Source organism: Canis lupus (genome assembly GCF_048164855.1).
Source record: "Canis lupus baileyi chromosome 5 unlocalized genomic scaffold, mCanLup2.hap1 SUPER_5_unloc_4, whole genome shotgun sequence".
Classification (NCBI taxonomy): domain Eukaryota; kingdom Metazoa; phylum Chordata; class Mammalia; order Carnivora; family Canidae; genus Canis; species Canis lupus.
Window position 1 is genome coordinate 271561 of NW_027326411.1, and position 15354 is coordinate 286914.

General features: G+C 39.0%; 2 long non-coding RNA genes across 3 annotated transcripts in view; one reads left to right on the forward strand and one right to left on the reverse strand.

Moving 5' to 3' along the window:
- The window catches only part of LOC140629434 (uncharacterized), a 187104-nt gene that overhangs the window by 123007 nt on the left and 48743 nt on the right, over window positions 1–15354 (reverse strand). The gene's annotated exons all lie outside the window — the stretch shown is intronic.
- Window positions 12703–15354, forward strand: part of LOC140629433 (uncharacterized) — a 30511-nt gene continuing 27859 nt past the window's right edge. Inside the window, exon 1 of one of the 2 annotated variants that reach the window (XR_012027265.1) lies at window positions 12703–12788. This is a non-coding gene — a long non-coding RNA (uncharacterized lncRNA). Of the gene's footprint in view, window positions 12789–14619; window positions 14945–15354 lie in introns of those variants that run through there. The other variant, XR_012027264.1, reaches the window with a different exon arrangement.

Sequence of the window (15354 nt, forward strand, 5' to 3'; positions counted from 1 at the left end):
CATAGTGAATGACTATTATCAAAAATGAAATTTAGATAAAGTGTGGATAGTTAAATGCAAATTGTTTTCACTATTGAAAACTGACCTTTGTCAGTAGATATGTTACATCAGGAATTATAAACTTAGGGTCACCTGGGTGGCTCTGTGGACGCAGGGTCACCTGGGTGGCTCTGTGGTTGAGCGTCTGCCTTTGTTTCAGGTCATGATCCCAGGGTCCTGGAATTGAGTCCCGCATCAGGCTTCCTGCAGGGAGCGTGCTTCTGCCTCTATCTATGTCTCTGCCTTTCTCTATGTCTCTCATGAATAAGCAAATAAAACCCTTTCCTTAAAATCCTTTTCTTAAACCTAAGTGTTCACAAGGGCTAGGCAAGTAACATAAGTGAGTGTAAATAGCTAGATATGTTGTTGTTGTTGTTGTTTTTAATGGTTCGTGTATCTTTTATTTTTTTTATTTTATTTTTTTATATATATTTTTTTTATTGGTGTTCAATTTACCAACATACAGAATAACCCCCAGTGCCCGTCACCCAATCACTCCCACCCCCCGCCCTCCTCCCCTTCTACCACCCCTAGTTCATTTCCCAGAGTTAGCAGTCTTTACGTTATGTCTCCCTTTCTGATATTTCCCACCCATTTCTTCTCCCTTCCCTTATATTCCCTTTCACTATTATTTATATTCCCCACATGAATGAGAACATATAATGTTTGTCCTTCTCCGACTGACTTACTTCACTCAGCTGTTGTTGTTGTTTTTAAAATAATATTGACATGAGAGGGTGGGGGTGGGGGAAATAGGTAATGGGGATTAAGGAGTGCACCTGTCATGATGAGCACCGGGTGATGTGTGGAAGTGTTGAATCACTATATTGTACACCTGAAACTAATATAACACTGTATGTTAACTATACTGAAATTAAAATAAAAACAATAAAAATAAAATAAGAGTGACACAATTGGCAATGGACCTTTAGCCTTCATGTCTGGGGGACAGAGACTGGAGAACTAGGGAGTGCAAACAAATTACTATTCATCTCTAGCCAGTTGTTGCCAAATCAACTTCTCAAAAGAAATTCAGATTTTTACAGGCATCCTCCCAAATTTTAAATATTGGCTATTCTATCAGTCTGCTAGGGCTGCCATAACAGAATACCATAGTGGCTTAAACATCAGACATTTATTTTCTCACAGTTCTAGAGACTAGAAGTCCAAGATCAAGCTGCCAGCAGGTTGGTTTCTGATGAGGCCTTTCTTTCTGGCTTGCAGACAGATGCTTTTTTTTTTTTTTTTTTCTGTGTCCTCATATGCCCTTTCCTCTGTGTGCATGCAAAGAGAGACAAGTCTCTGATGGCTCTTCCTCCTCTTATGAGGACCCTAGTCCAGTGGGATCAGGCCCCACCCTTCTGACCTTATTTAACCATAATTAACTCCTTAAAAGGCTTTCTTGAAATTCTGAGATTGGAAGTTAGGGCTTCAACATATGAATTTTTATGAGATACAGTCTATAACAACAAACATGCAGAAAAATCAAAATGATTCTTTGAACCAGATATGGTTCACAAGTCTGCAACATCATAATCTTTATCTAGTAGGATGAAAGATTATTTGACTAAATCCTGACAATTGCATCCCTAAAGATGCCTGGTGTTAATCAATAGAAAACCAAAGAAAATAATTAGTGCAAAAGGACACATGTCAAAACTATCTTGGTCTATGTAGATTCATATTATGATAGCAGCACTATAAAATGCGGTACTGAAGAGATTGGCTTCCTCAAATTCAGATAGAAGCTGAGAAAAATTACTCTGAAGAAGTAGATTATCATAATGGTAAGTGTAGGGTCATAGAATAGCTGTGGTGGAGATATCTTTAGGGTCAAATCACTTCCCTCAATTAGGCAAGTATTAAAGCTGCTCAGACAGAAGCTTATTTTTTTCCAGAGGTTCTCTAGATATTGAGTGTTTCCATTCTCCCTCAGACAGATTGAACTAACCAGACTATGAAGGTGAAAAGAGTCTTGAAAATTACTTTGAGGAATCTGAGCTTAATCCTACAGGCTATTGTTCTTCAGACCTGTTTAATACAGTCTAGGGTACCTGTTACAATGTGAAGTCTGGGCCCCACCCCAACCTACTGATTCAGAATCTCTGGGGAAACCCAGAATCTGCAAACTCCCTAGACTGTAGTCACCAGGTATTGAGCACAGAAAAAAATATCTACACATGGGTTTCCTAAAAGTTAATCTGGTCAGGGTATAGTGAATAGATTATAGAAGAGGAATTGAAGCCAATAATTATTGGTTATACGGGATCTAGTTCAAAGCCACAGAGAGCCAACACTAGGGAATAGAAATGGAAAGGAAAAAGTATGAGAAAAAGATGTTAAGAAAAAATTGGCAGGACTGATAAAGTCTTAAAAGTAACAAATAATGCTATTCTCTTATATGTTAGAGATTGAATCCACAATCATGAAATGAACTCTATTTCTATACTGTTATACTAGGAAGCACCCTAGTATACCTCCAAAGCAGTGCTGTCCCATAGAAATAAAAGACAAGCCACTCTGTTTTAAATTTTTTTCTGCTCAATATCACTAACCATCAGGCAAATGCAAATCAAAACCACAATGAGATATCAGCTCACAACTGTCAGAATGGCTAACATTGAAAAAATAACATGTTTTGGTGAGAATGTGAAGAACCCTCATGCACTATTTGGTGAAAATAAAAATTGGGAAAGTGTATGGAGTTTTCTCAAAATATTAGAAGTATCACATGATCCAGCAAACCCACTTCTGGTTATTTATCTGAAGAAAGCAAAAACACCAAAGAGATAAATACATCCCCATGTTCCTTTCGGCCTTATTTATAATACCCAAGATACGGAAGCAACCTAAGCTGTCCATTGATGGATAAATAGATAAAGAAAATGGCGTAGGGGTGTGTGTGTTTGTGTGTGTGTGTGTGTGTGTGTGTAATGGAATACTATTCAGCCATTAAAAACCAGAGAAATCTTGCCATTTGTGACAATATGGGTAGACCTGGAGGAGCTTAGCCTAAGTAAAGCAAGGTACATGGAGAAAGACAAATGCCACATGCTCTCCCTTATATGTGGACTCGAAACAACAAAACAAGAACCCAAGCTCATAGATACAGAGAACAGACTGGTGTGAGTGAAATGGGTGAAAGAAGTAAAAAAGTCACAAACTTCCATTTATAAAATAAATAGTCCTGAGGATGTGATGTACAACATAGTGACTATAGTTAAAACTACTGGATTGTTTATTTGAAAGTTGCTATGAGAGATCTTAAAAGTTCACATCACAAGAAAAACTTTTTTGTAACCATGGTTGGATGTTAACTAGACTCCTTGAGGTGATCATTTCACAACACATGCAAATATTGGATCAATATGTTGTACATCTGAGACTAATAAATGTATGTCAATTATATCTCAATTAAAAGGCAATAAACGCAGGGGTGGCTGGCTGGTTCAGTCAGAAGGGCATGCAACTCTTCATCTCAGGGTGGTGAGTTTGTGCCCCACGTTGGGTGTAGAGATTAAACAAACTTTTAAAAAAGTAACAAATACATAAATAAAATAAAATTTCTAGTAGCCCTATTAAAAAGTGTTAAAACAGGTGAAATTAAGTTTACTATGTTTAACCCAATGCATCCAAAATATTCTCATTAAAACATTTAATCAATATAAAAACTATTGAGATCCGTTACATTTTCTTTTTCACTAAATCTTTGGAGTTGATGTATATTTTACACCTATAGCACAGTTCAACTCAGACCAGCCTCAAATCAAGGGCTCTCTAGTCTCATATAGCCAGAGGGATGCCATGTTGGATAAGTCTTAGTCTATCCACTTGGCTAGGGTAAGGGGTTTCTTTAATTAATACTATTGCTTTAATTTATACAAGTTTTCATTATTTCTTTAGGATATGTTAGATCATTCGCCATCTTGTCGAGTGTTGTTTCCCTTCTGACAGATGTTTCAGTCATGCTCTTTCTATTGCATGATGATTTTTTAAATTCAAATTTGTATGAATTTTGAATTTCAATGAAATTCATCTAGAAGGCTATAGTCAGCATTATATTTGGGGTAAAGTTATTTTTTAAAAAGATTTTTTATTTATTTGAGAGAGAGAATGAGCTGGGGAGGGGCAGAGGGAGATGGAGAAGCAGGCTCCCTTGCTGAGCAGAGAGCCCAATGTGGGGCTCCATCCCAGGACTCTGGGGTCATGACCTGAGTTGAAGGCAGATGCTTAACCAACTGAGTCACCCAAGTGCCCCTGATACAGTTATTTTTAAATGTTTTTTATTATGGTAAAATATAAATGACATAAAATTTACCAGTGTGGCCATTTTTCAATGTACAGTTCAGTGGCATTAAGTTCATTCACATTGTTGTGTGACCATCACCACAACCCATCTCCAGAACCCCAAATTGAAACTACCCATTAAACAATAACTCCTCCTTCAGCCCCTGGTAATCACCATTCTACTTTCTGTCTCCATGAATTTGACAGTTCTAGGAACCTCATATAAGTGGAATCATATAGTATTTGGTCTTTTGTGTTTGGTTTATTTCACTCAGCATGTCTTCAGAATTTCCTTCCATTTCAGGGATGGATTCTATTCCATTGTAAGTATATACCACCTTTTCTTTAACCATTCACCCACTGAGGGGCACTCAGGTTGTTCCCATCATTTGGCTACTCTGAACGTGGGTGTACAAATATCTGTTCAAGCCCTTGCTTTGAGTTCTTTTGGGTAGACAAGCAGGAGTGGAATTGCTGAATTAGATACAGTTATTTTTAAGACTTAACTCCTCAAATTTATCATTAGAAAAGGTGGTTTGGGGCATCCTTACCAGCAGAGTCAGTGGACTTGAGATACACTCACACACTGTCTCTCTAGAAGGACCTCTGTTTCCTAAGCATTCCAACAGCTTCACGGTCACTGACTCATAGACAAAGAATCCCCTCAAGCTGCTTCAGTAGGTTCAGTATATTTTAAATCCTGAAGGAGCCAAGTTCTTCCAGTGTGTGATTCAGTGAGTGCAAATTAGGCATTTAAGAAGGTATAGTCATACTTTTGGGAAAATAGTAAGGCCTTGCAACTATGCCACTAATAGTACCAAAATGGCCTAAAAAATGAACATTAACTCTCATAAGTTCCACTGTGTGATGTCTAGGTTGTGCTAAAGGGGAAATATGTCTCTTCTGCAACTACCATGTATAATACTGCACTTTTTGAGAGAGAAAAAGGCTGAAGGCCTCTGAAAAGTTTGTTCTGGAGCTATTAGAGCTCTTTCCTCGGTGAGAGCTGCGATGAGAATTTGTGCAATTTGCACTGTGGATGCAATCCAAACTTCCATACAAACAGTCCTGTAAAGACAGTAAGGCCGGTTTCCTGACTGCTTGCAAATGCTGCTGTCTGCACCTGCGCGCTCTTTCCCTCCAGCTTTATGCACCTCCACTGCAAGGCCATGGTAGCACCAACCAAACCTCGTCTTATTGGAGTGTTGTGCACACATCGGGAGGAGCTCACAGCTAGACCCATGTGTTGCTTTTTAAAAGCTTTGGCTGTTATTCCCAATCTTCACTTGCAAGGTGTAAAACCTTAAGGGGTCATCTTAGTTACACTGTCTTGTTGAAGCAATAAACACCAGCTGATGCTGATTTAAAACAGAAGATGAGCTAACACATTGTGCTCTCTGAAGTCAATTTATTTGGGTTATTCTTTTAATCTGAACTAATTATGAGCTAAAACAACAAATGTGAAGGTGTAAAGGAGAGTCCTGTCTTCTTCTCTGCCTATGAATGCATCAGACAAATGTGTGAGACAGATGTGCTCTTGCCAAGACTTGCGGTCCAGCTTCTCAGCTCTGCAGATTCTGCTTGTGAGCCCAACAGAGCTCAAATGGACCTGCCCTGGATGGTGGCTGTGTGAGATTTTCATTTTTGGATAATACTGGTAATAATTTCCTGAGAAAGAATATTTCTCTTTTAGCCCTTTAGGCAGAGGACTGATGTTCCAAAGAAGGAATGAGGAATTCCTTTTTTTTTATTTATTTTTTATTGGTGTTCAATTGCCAACATATAGAATAACACCCAGTGCTCATCCCATCAAGTGCCCCCCTCAGTGCCCATCACCCAGTCACCCCATCCCCCTGCCCACCTCCCCTTCCACCACTCCTGGTTCGTTTCCCAGAGTTAGGAGTCTCATGTTCTGTCACCCTCGCTGATATTTCCCACTCATTTTTTCTCCTTTCCCCTTTATTCCCTGTCACTATTTTTTATATTCTCCAAATGAATGAGACCATATAATGTCTGTCCTTCTCCGATGGACTTATTTCACTCAGCATAATACCCTCCAGTTCCATCCACGTCGAAGCAAAAGGTGGGTATTTGTCATTTCTAATGGCTGAGTAATATTCCATTGTATACGTAGACCACATCTTCTTTATCCATTCATCTTTCGATGGACACCGAGGCTCCTTCCACAGTTTGGCTATTGTGGACATTGCTGCTAGAAACATCGGGGTGCAGGTGTCCCGGCGTTTCATTGCATCTGTATCTATGGGGTAAATCCCCAGCAGTGCAATTGCTGGGTCATAGGGCAGATCTATTTTTAAGGAATGAGGAATTCCTTATTGAGCATTGGAAAACCCTCAATTTATTCTTTAAAAAAAAAAAAACTCTATTGAATTTTAATTAATATGCAAATAACTGCATAGATTTAATCTGTACAGTTTGATGAGTTTGGACATATGCAAACACTCATGATACCAGCACCACAGTTAAGGTAATACACATAGCCAACACCTTCCAAAGTTTCCTTGTGTCGGGGATCCCTGGGTGGCTCAGAGGTTTAGTGCCTGCCTTCAGTCCAGAGGTGGTCCTGGAGGCCCGGGATCGAGTCCCCCATCGGGCTCCCTGCGTGGAGCCTGCTTCTCCCTCTGCCTGCGTCTCTGTCTCTCTGTCTCATAAATAAATAAAATATTTAAAAACAAAGTTTCCTTGTGTCACGTGTGTGTGTGTGTGTGTATAGTAACATGAAACCTACCTGCTTAACAAATTGTTAACTATAGGCAATGTGTTGTAGTTTCTAGAATATTCTAAAATTTTTTAAAACTTATTCATGTATCATAAGTGAAACTTTATAGCCATTGACCATCTTCCCATTCCCTCCCAGCCCCCACCCCTGGCAACTACTATTCGTTTTTCTGCTTCTCTGAGTTCATTTTAGAATAGTCACAGAAAATCTCATTGAAGTGGAATCATTCAGTATTTGTCCTTCTGTGAGTGGCTTATTTCACTTAGCATAATGTCTCCCAGGAAAAAAACATTAATAATAACCTTCTAAAAGTAATAATTATGATGATGATGATAATAATAATAACATTCTAAATAAATATTCTTAGATGATCAGATGTAGTCCTGGCCCTTCTATTCAGAGATCAAGGAAACTAACATAAATGTCTTCGATTTCCCTTCCTTTATAGAATACTTTTGTGTTCTAATTTCAATCTACCTCACCGGTCTTCTCTCCCACTATTCTCTTTCAAATATATTCTACATGTACTCTGGTCCAAAACAACAAAAAAAATCACATATGTTGACTTGATGTGCAGAAATTCATAGAACTTTAATTTTTACATGCCTTTCTGCTGATGGTTGAAAAACTTGATTTTGCCAAATAAAAGTGTCCAGCCTCTCTTGATTTAGAAGAATAGCTCTTTTGGATTAACTTTGGCATTTTTCAGGGTTTGCCCACTTCTTGAGTGTTCTCCCTTTTCTCACCTGCTTCCCTCACTGGCACCTTGTAGGCAGGGAGGATTCCTGGGAGGCATAGAGGAGCCTCTAGGTAAGTTATGTTTCCCTGATGGTTGCATCACCAGTCTGCCTCCCTGTCACACTGCAGGGAGTTTGGGCTCTCATGGTCGCTGGGCATATTGTGTTGGTGGCTGCTGATGTGTGGCTGGAGTTTGGGGTGTTGTGCTGGCAACTGTGCTGATGCCTGGAGTCCTCCATGGATCCTAGTCAAAAGGGAAGGCCTCATCTCAGCAGCTTCTCTTGAGGACCCCTGGCCTCTTCTGGCATCCAGGTCACCACACTGCTGGGCCCTCTTGGAGGGCTGGGATGTGTCGGCAACTTTCCCAGCATCTTAAAGCTGTAAGAGGATCTTATGAGGCTGCTCTGAGCTCACCAACTTAGATGTCCCTCCCAGCCAGGTGTGCTGGGGCATCTTCCTCTGGGATGCTTTGCTGACACAGGAACTTGTCTGAGGCTTGCCCCTACTCAAGCTATCCCTAATATTGTTTTGTTTCCCTCAAACTCCAAGTGGGACAAGAGCTTGCAAGCAACCTCTTCCCCTTTTCTTCCTTGCATTCCCAGGCATCTCCTCCCAAAGTAGAAGGTTTTCATTCTCCTCTATGTTTGGGCACATTTTTTAATGGTATTCTTCATCTTTCTCTGAGGCCACCTCTCAAAACTTTGGTTCTTCAAATAAAAACTCTGCTCCAAGACATTTGAGAAAACATTCCTCTATTGCTTGAAAGGCTATTTTTTTTCTATTGATTATTCATTCAGTTATTTATACAATTATGAGTATGTAGCTCAATTAAAGTTCTCACAGCAAACATCCATATAAGATCAAGATCATACAGATCAATGAGTGGACACCAACAGCACCCCCAGTTCTCTTTCATACCCTCTCCCCATCACTGCACAAAAGCACTCTTTTGATTTTCTAGCACTGCAGAGTATTTGAAAGTCTAATTTTTTGAGACTATTATTTATCTCCAGACTTTATTTTAAAAATCTAGTTTGAAACTTAGAGCTGAGCGAGGACTTTGTTCTGGACAGTGTTCAGTCTCCCTTTCCCTGCAAAAAATTATCTTCATCTTCTTTGTTTAATGGAGGGAAGGCTGCAGGGTTTTCAAAACAACCAACTACCCGAACAAACAAATAAAAAATACTAACTCTGGAAATAATAGAGAGGAAAAATACATCATATGGTATTTCAAACAACTGTCCACTATAATCAGCCAGACTAAACTGTTTCTCTTCCCCAAATATGCTGTACCGTCCTGCTTCTACATCTTGCCTGCATTGTTCCCTCTACCTCAAACACACCCAAGAATTCAGTTTTAACTTCACACCTGTTTTGCTGTTGCCTGGCTTTTTACATTGGTTGGTGAGCAGATTTCTCTTTTGATCCCAGATGTACTAAAAGAAACATTAGCAATGAATTAATTAAAATGACTTCTTACCAATGCCAGACCTGAACTGGTGTGCCATACCATGTTTTCAGTAGCCACCTTAAGCTTTTGAAACAAATGAAGACACAACGTATCTGATAGACAGAAGCTTGTATTACCTGATGGCTCCTGGTGACTGAACATTCTCTGGTTTGTGGGGTGATCTTATGCACTAAGATTTAGATAAAATTGGCTTGAACCTACATAGGACAAAAAAACTCAACACTTTGAATATTTCCAGGAATTCTTGGGTGGGACTTATCTTTCTGACTTACTGCACAATTCTAATCATTGCTTGGTTCTTCTAGATGTTCAGTTAACCCAAGTCTCACTTCTGGCAACTACTCCCCTTTCCTTCCTCCCTTCATACCCTTGTGATTGCAGATATGAAACACAACCTCTTTTCTTTGATTCTGAAAAATACCACGCATCCAAGGCAAACATGAGTAGGAGTCATTTGTGGGAGATTCTGGGGTTAGGGCAGGACTAAAGAAAACTTACTCTGTAATACCAACCTCAGCTCTGCCTCCCAGCCATTCTCACAGTTGACCTCTGACTGACATTGCCTGCCCTGTTGGGCTCTTTCTTCCTTACCACCAATTTTCCTTTCCCATAGCCTCCCCCATTCCTAGCACTCTCCTTCCATGATGGTATCCTCAGAGATTTAAATATTTCTCTATCAATTAGCTTTTGTTGGTTAACAAACCATTCCAAACAACCACTTATTTAGCTAGTAATTCTGCTGGTCAGCAATTTGGACTAGACTCAGCTGGGCACCCTCATGCATCTGCTATCATCGGGAGGTTAGCTTTGCTTTTACTAGCTGGGCTCTCATATGTCTAGGGCCTCACCTGGGACAGATGAGCTGACATGAATCTCCCATGGAGTCTCTCATCCTCCAGTAAGCTAACCAGTGTTTGTTCACATGGAGGCTGGGCCAAGTTCTAGGAGAACAAGCACATGTATACAAGGCTTCTTGAATCCTAGGAAAAACTAGTACATCACCTCTGCTGCATTTGAAGTCATGGGTCAAAAAAGCTACAAAGTCACTTTGAAAAGAGGTATGCATATGATGAGCTAGGAGTGGGGTGGGGGATAATTATAGCTATTTTAGCAGATTATACAAGGACTGGAATTATACAAGGACAGGAATCCAAATACCCCAGTGTAGTGATCAGACAGGTTTCTAACTTCCCCGATATTGTCTGTAGAAAATGGGTCAACCACAAACTGTGAAATAGATTTAAAATATACTGGAGATAGTTACTTGCTTAAAAATGCATCATAAGGGAAAAGTCCTTTTAAAATCAATTCTCAATAATGGCAGAGTTAATAAAGACTTAAAAGAGAACTTAAGCTTCTGTAAAAGTAATAAAAAAAAAGTTCCTTTCCTAAGGAAAAGGAAAGAAGCTGATGAGGGAAAAATAATCAGTTCTGGGAAAGCAAATTTCAACAAGTGTAGGGCACTGACGAGGAAAAAAAAAAGACTTGATGGGAAGAAAGGATTCCAGAAGAGCTGGATGCTCTTTAAACAAACAATTTTGGCAGGTGAACAAACTATATGGGAAGTGCAGGACAGGGAAAAGCCTGCCAAATTGGAGGAGCAGAACTGTGCAAAGTTCTGAAAGGCAATTTAGAGAACCAAGGAAAGATGTTGAGCCAGATCACCAAGGATGAACAAAAAGAAGGAACACAAATGTGTACGGACCACATCAAAAGTGAGAAAGATAATACAATGTAGGGTACACACAAAAGACATCAGGAAGCAGTTAATCAGCTGCAGTAATAAAAACCAAGTTATTATTGACTATGTTACCATATGGCTAAATAAACAGTCCTGGATTTCATACATTTCTCTACAAGCCTGTTGTCTGACACCACTGTCAGCACTGACTAAGATGCATGTAGTTGCAAAGCAGAAACCCTAACTCAAAATGGCATTTAAAATAAAGGGAGGGATCCCTGGGTGGCGCAGCAGTTTGGCGCCTGCCTTTGGCCCAGGGCGCGATCCTGGAGACCCAGGATCCAATCCCACGTCGGGCTTCCGGTGCATGGAGTCTGCTTCTCTCTCTGCCTGTGTCTCTGCAACTCTCTCTCTCTCTCTCTGTGTGACTATCATGAATAAATAAATAAAATCTTTAAAAAAATAAAAATAAAATAAAATAAAATAAAATAAAATAAAGGGAATTTACTGGACCTTGTAACCACTCTCCAAAGGTAGAGTGATCTTCAAGTAAACTTCCATTATAGTTTGAATTTTATTGTCTGAAATTATGTTGGCTGTCCCCTCTACTGTATGTTGTCTTCCTCAGCTGGGTTCCCTCATAGTTGCAAAAGGGCTGCAGCAATTCCAAAGGTCATATCCTCACATCACTCCATTCAAAAGAGTTTCACTTCCTCGAGCCACTGAGTAAACCTCTGGGCTTTCCGCTGATTGAACGGACTCAGGTAATGACAACATAGATTGCTTTAGACTTAACTGTATCCATCCCTGAGGAACCAAGGCAAGGAATGGATTTATGCTGATTTCATTGGGTTCTGTAGAGACTACAACATGGAGACTCCATCTCACTCACCTCACATAGCAGGTACTCAGTGGGGAAGTGTGCAGTGGAGGGAGCCAGTAAATTGCCTGCTTCAGGTAATGCAGGTGACAGAAGGGGAGCAGGAATAAACTGTCCTTGACTGGGCTCTGATTTGGGTGAATAAGTAGGCAAATATTAAGAAACAAACAATGGCAGGTTATTGTGTAACAAACCATGACAGGTTATAGAACATTCTCAGGGAGTAAACCTTAGCTTGGATCTCTTGCATTTCTCTCTTAAAGAAAAGCAACAATTCTATGTATTAAAAAGCATAATAGGTGCTACAAAGCCTTCTCCTCTTCTCAGTTATTGTGTCACTAAATGTGTGAGAGTGTGAATCCCATTTCTCACAATGGGTCTTCCACAGAGTCAAAGGTTCTTGTGCGGGACACCTGGGTGGCTCAGCGGGTTAGCACCTGCCTTCACACCCAGGGCGTGATCCTGGAGTCCCAGGATCAAGTCCCATATCGGGCTCCCTGTAGGGAGCCTACTTCTCCCTCTGCCTATGTCTCTGCCTCTCTCTCATGAATAAATAAATAAAATCTTTAAATCAAAACAAAGGTTCTTGTGCTTCCTGCTCAATTCCAAATAAAACCAAAAACATTCCAATGCAAATAGTTGTCCCGTATGCAATTATCATCTCAATAAATTCTATTTTCATTTCAACAAAATGTAATTGGTGAGAACAACTGTGGGTGATACATTTATTCTTAAATTAACAATAACTTTGGCCTTCTAAAAAAGCATAATTTCAGGTTTTTTTCCCTGTAATTACTAGTCTTCATATCTTTGAAATTTCTAGGGAAAAAAAATTTATTTCCTGGGGAAAAATGTTTTGAGTAAGCCTCTAAACCTCATCTGCAAAATAAGAAAGATCACACTGACTTCATAGGGTACATGAGGATTAAAGGGGCTAGCTAACATATGAAAAGTAAGTACAAAGTGCCTGACATATTAATATAATATCATTATATAATAGAATTTATTAATATCATGTAGTAATATGTAATATCATTATAATATATAAAGCTATGTCATTATTACTCCATTTGCCTGTATTTACTCAATCCTTAGGCTAGACCTAGAAGGGTCACTATTTTTTTTTAGCCCATTTTACAGAGGAAACTGAAGCATAGATAATTAAAAGGCTATTGATTTTCTTACATAGTGACATGGCAGGATTTTCCTGGTAAGTTGTAGAATAAGATTCACACCTTGAAACCAGCTTTAAACTGGGGCATCTGGGTGGCTCAGTTAAGTATTAGTGATTTCAGCTCAGGTCATGATCTCATGGGTCATGACATTGAGCTCTGCATTGGGCTCTTGGGCGCAGCAGGGAGGCTGCTTGGGATTCTCACCCTCTGTCTCTCCCTTCCCACTTGCTGGGAAGAAATCTTTAAAAATAAAGAAATCTTTAAAAAAAATAATAAGAGGAACTTCAGATTTACTAATCTCTTACTTTCCTTGAACTCTCTTCTGATCACTACTCTACTTACTCAGTTGGAAAACAACAAATACATAATGAGAAGTTATCTCTCCTATTCATTCATAGTCAAAGCTACTTTATTGGGCTTTTATTTTCTAACACCTTCTATCTTCCAGCCTCTTTTGTTTTTAGTTTATAGATGATAAAATATTACAATTAAGCATAAATACTTAACCTTAACACTTAAATACCTGGCACTTAGTTGGTAGTCACTATTATTTATTGAAGGAACGAATGAATGAAACCCAACACTAAAGGGAAAAAAAGACTTACAGAAGAAATAAAAACTCTAATTCTTACACCACCACTCAGGCTAATGATAGGACCAATGGAAGATAAAAATAGAAGAAAGCCTGAACTAGATGTGGAAACTAGGAAAAGTGGCGTTACATGCCAGAAACATAACAGAATTTCTGCTAAATATAAAGGGAATGGGAACAAACTATAGGAAGTCACAAAAGGTCAACTGTACATAGAATTTTACAAACTGTTTTTATCATTATCTCTTAAAATTTTTTTCCAGGTGAATATCAATATTACCACTTCATTTGCTTATCAACATCTCATTACATGTATATATATGATTTATTTCATTCTTGCTACCATTTAATTGTATCAATTTTTGCTTTTATAAAACTGGCATTGAACATTGAGAATTTTTCTTATTTTTAAAGGCACCTGCTTGCAGAATGAAAACATGATTACAAAAGTTTTTTTTTAAAGATTTTATTTATTTATTCATGACAGACACAGACAGAGAGAGAAAGCGAGGCAGAGACACAGGCAGAGGGAGAAGCAGGCTCCATGCAGGGAGCTCGACGTGTGACTCGATCCCAGGTCTCCAGGATCACATCCCAGGCGGAAGGCGGCACTAAACCACTGGGTCACCGGGGCTGCCCTGATTACAAAAGTTATCAAGAAAAAAATAGATAAAAGTTAGTATATATGACAAAAGATTAAAAAGCAAAAGAAGTTGAAAACAGCAAAATAAGATGACAGAAGAGCAAATATATTAGTAAATGAATATAAATGGAAGAATGTACCTCTTAAGAGGTTAAGAAAAAAACCTGTGTTCAGGTCTGAAGCTAATCAACTTCATTCAGGTTATATAAGGCACTAGAAGGAAAGTTACACATAAAAAATTAAAAGGATATGCAAGAAGAAATTAGGCAAATGGTTGTATAAAGGACCCAGGTCTTTTCCATCTCTGTGCTCTGACATCCCTGTTTGGGTTTTTAGGCTTCTAACGAGATGGTTGCAGCGATTCTGGGTGTCTTACCAGAAACAGCAATATCCAGGTGGAAATAAGAGACCCCAGCTCTTGCTCAGAAGAAGGACACTTTCCCAAAGACTCCCTACCTACCCACACACTTCATTTTGGCCAGCACTGAATCCCACGCCTAATGATCTATCAACTGAAAAAAAGAATGGATTCACCCTTAAACCAAACAAACCTTCTCCTGAGACACTTAGCTGTGTGAGAAAGAGGTGGCTACCTGAACAAAACTGAGGTCCTGGTTCTACTAGAAGAGGGATAAATGGATGCTGGTTGAGCAACCAGTGATGATCACAACACCAGATAAATAGGAACCAAAGAAAAGGTGATGTATACTAAACAGATTTAAGCACAAAACAGCATTATTAAAGATCAAGAGCTACTTAGTGATAAATTTACCAGGAAGACATAATTATTCTGATTATGTATCCACCTAAAAACATAACCTCAAAATACATGCCAAAAAGTAAGCAGAAAAACAAGAGGTGGCAGGAAGGGGTGGCTAACAATTTAGATCATAGTGGAAAATCATATAGATCATAGCAGAAAAAGGTTAACATACCTTTCTGAGAGGCAGATTGAATAGATCAAAATTAAGTAGAAATTGAGAAAATCTGAACAACAGAATTATTAAGCTTGACATAACATATATATGTGTGTGTATACATATATATGTTGTATATGTATACAGTCCTATAAATAAATATGGCATATACATATTAATTTCAAGCACAC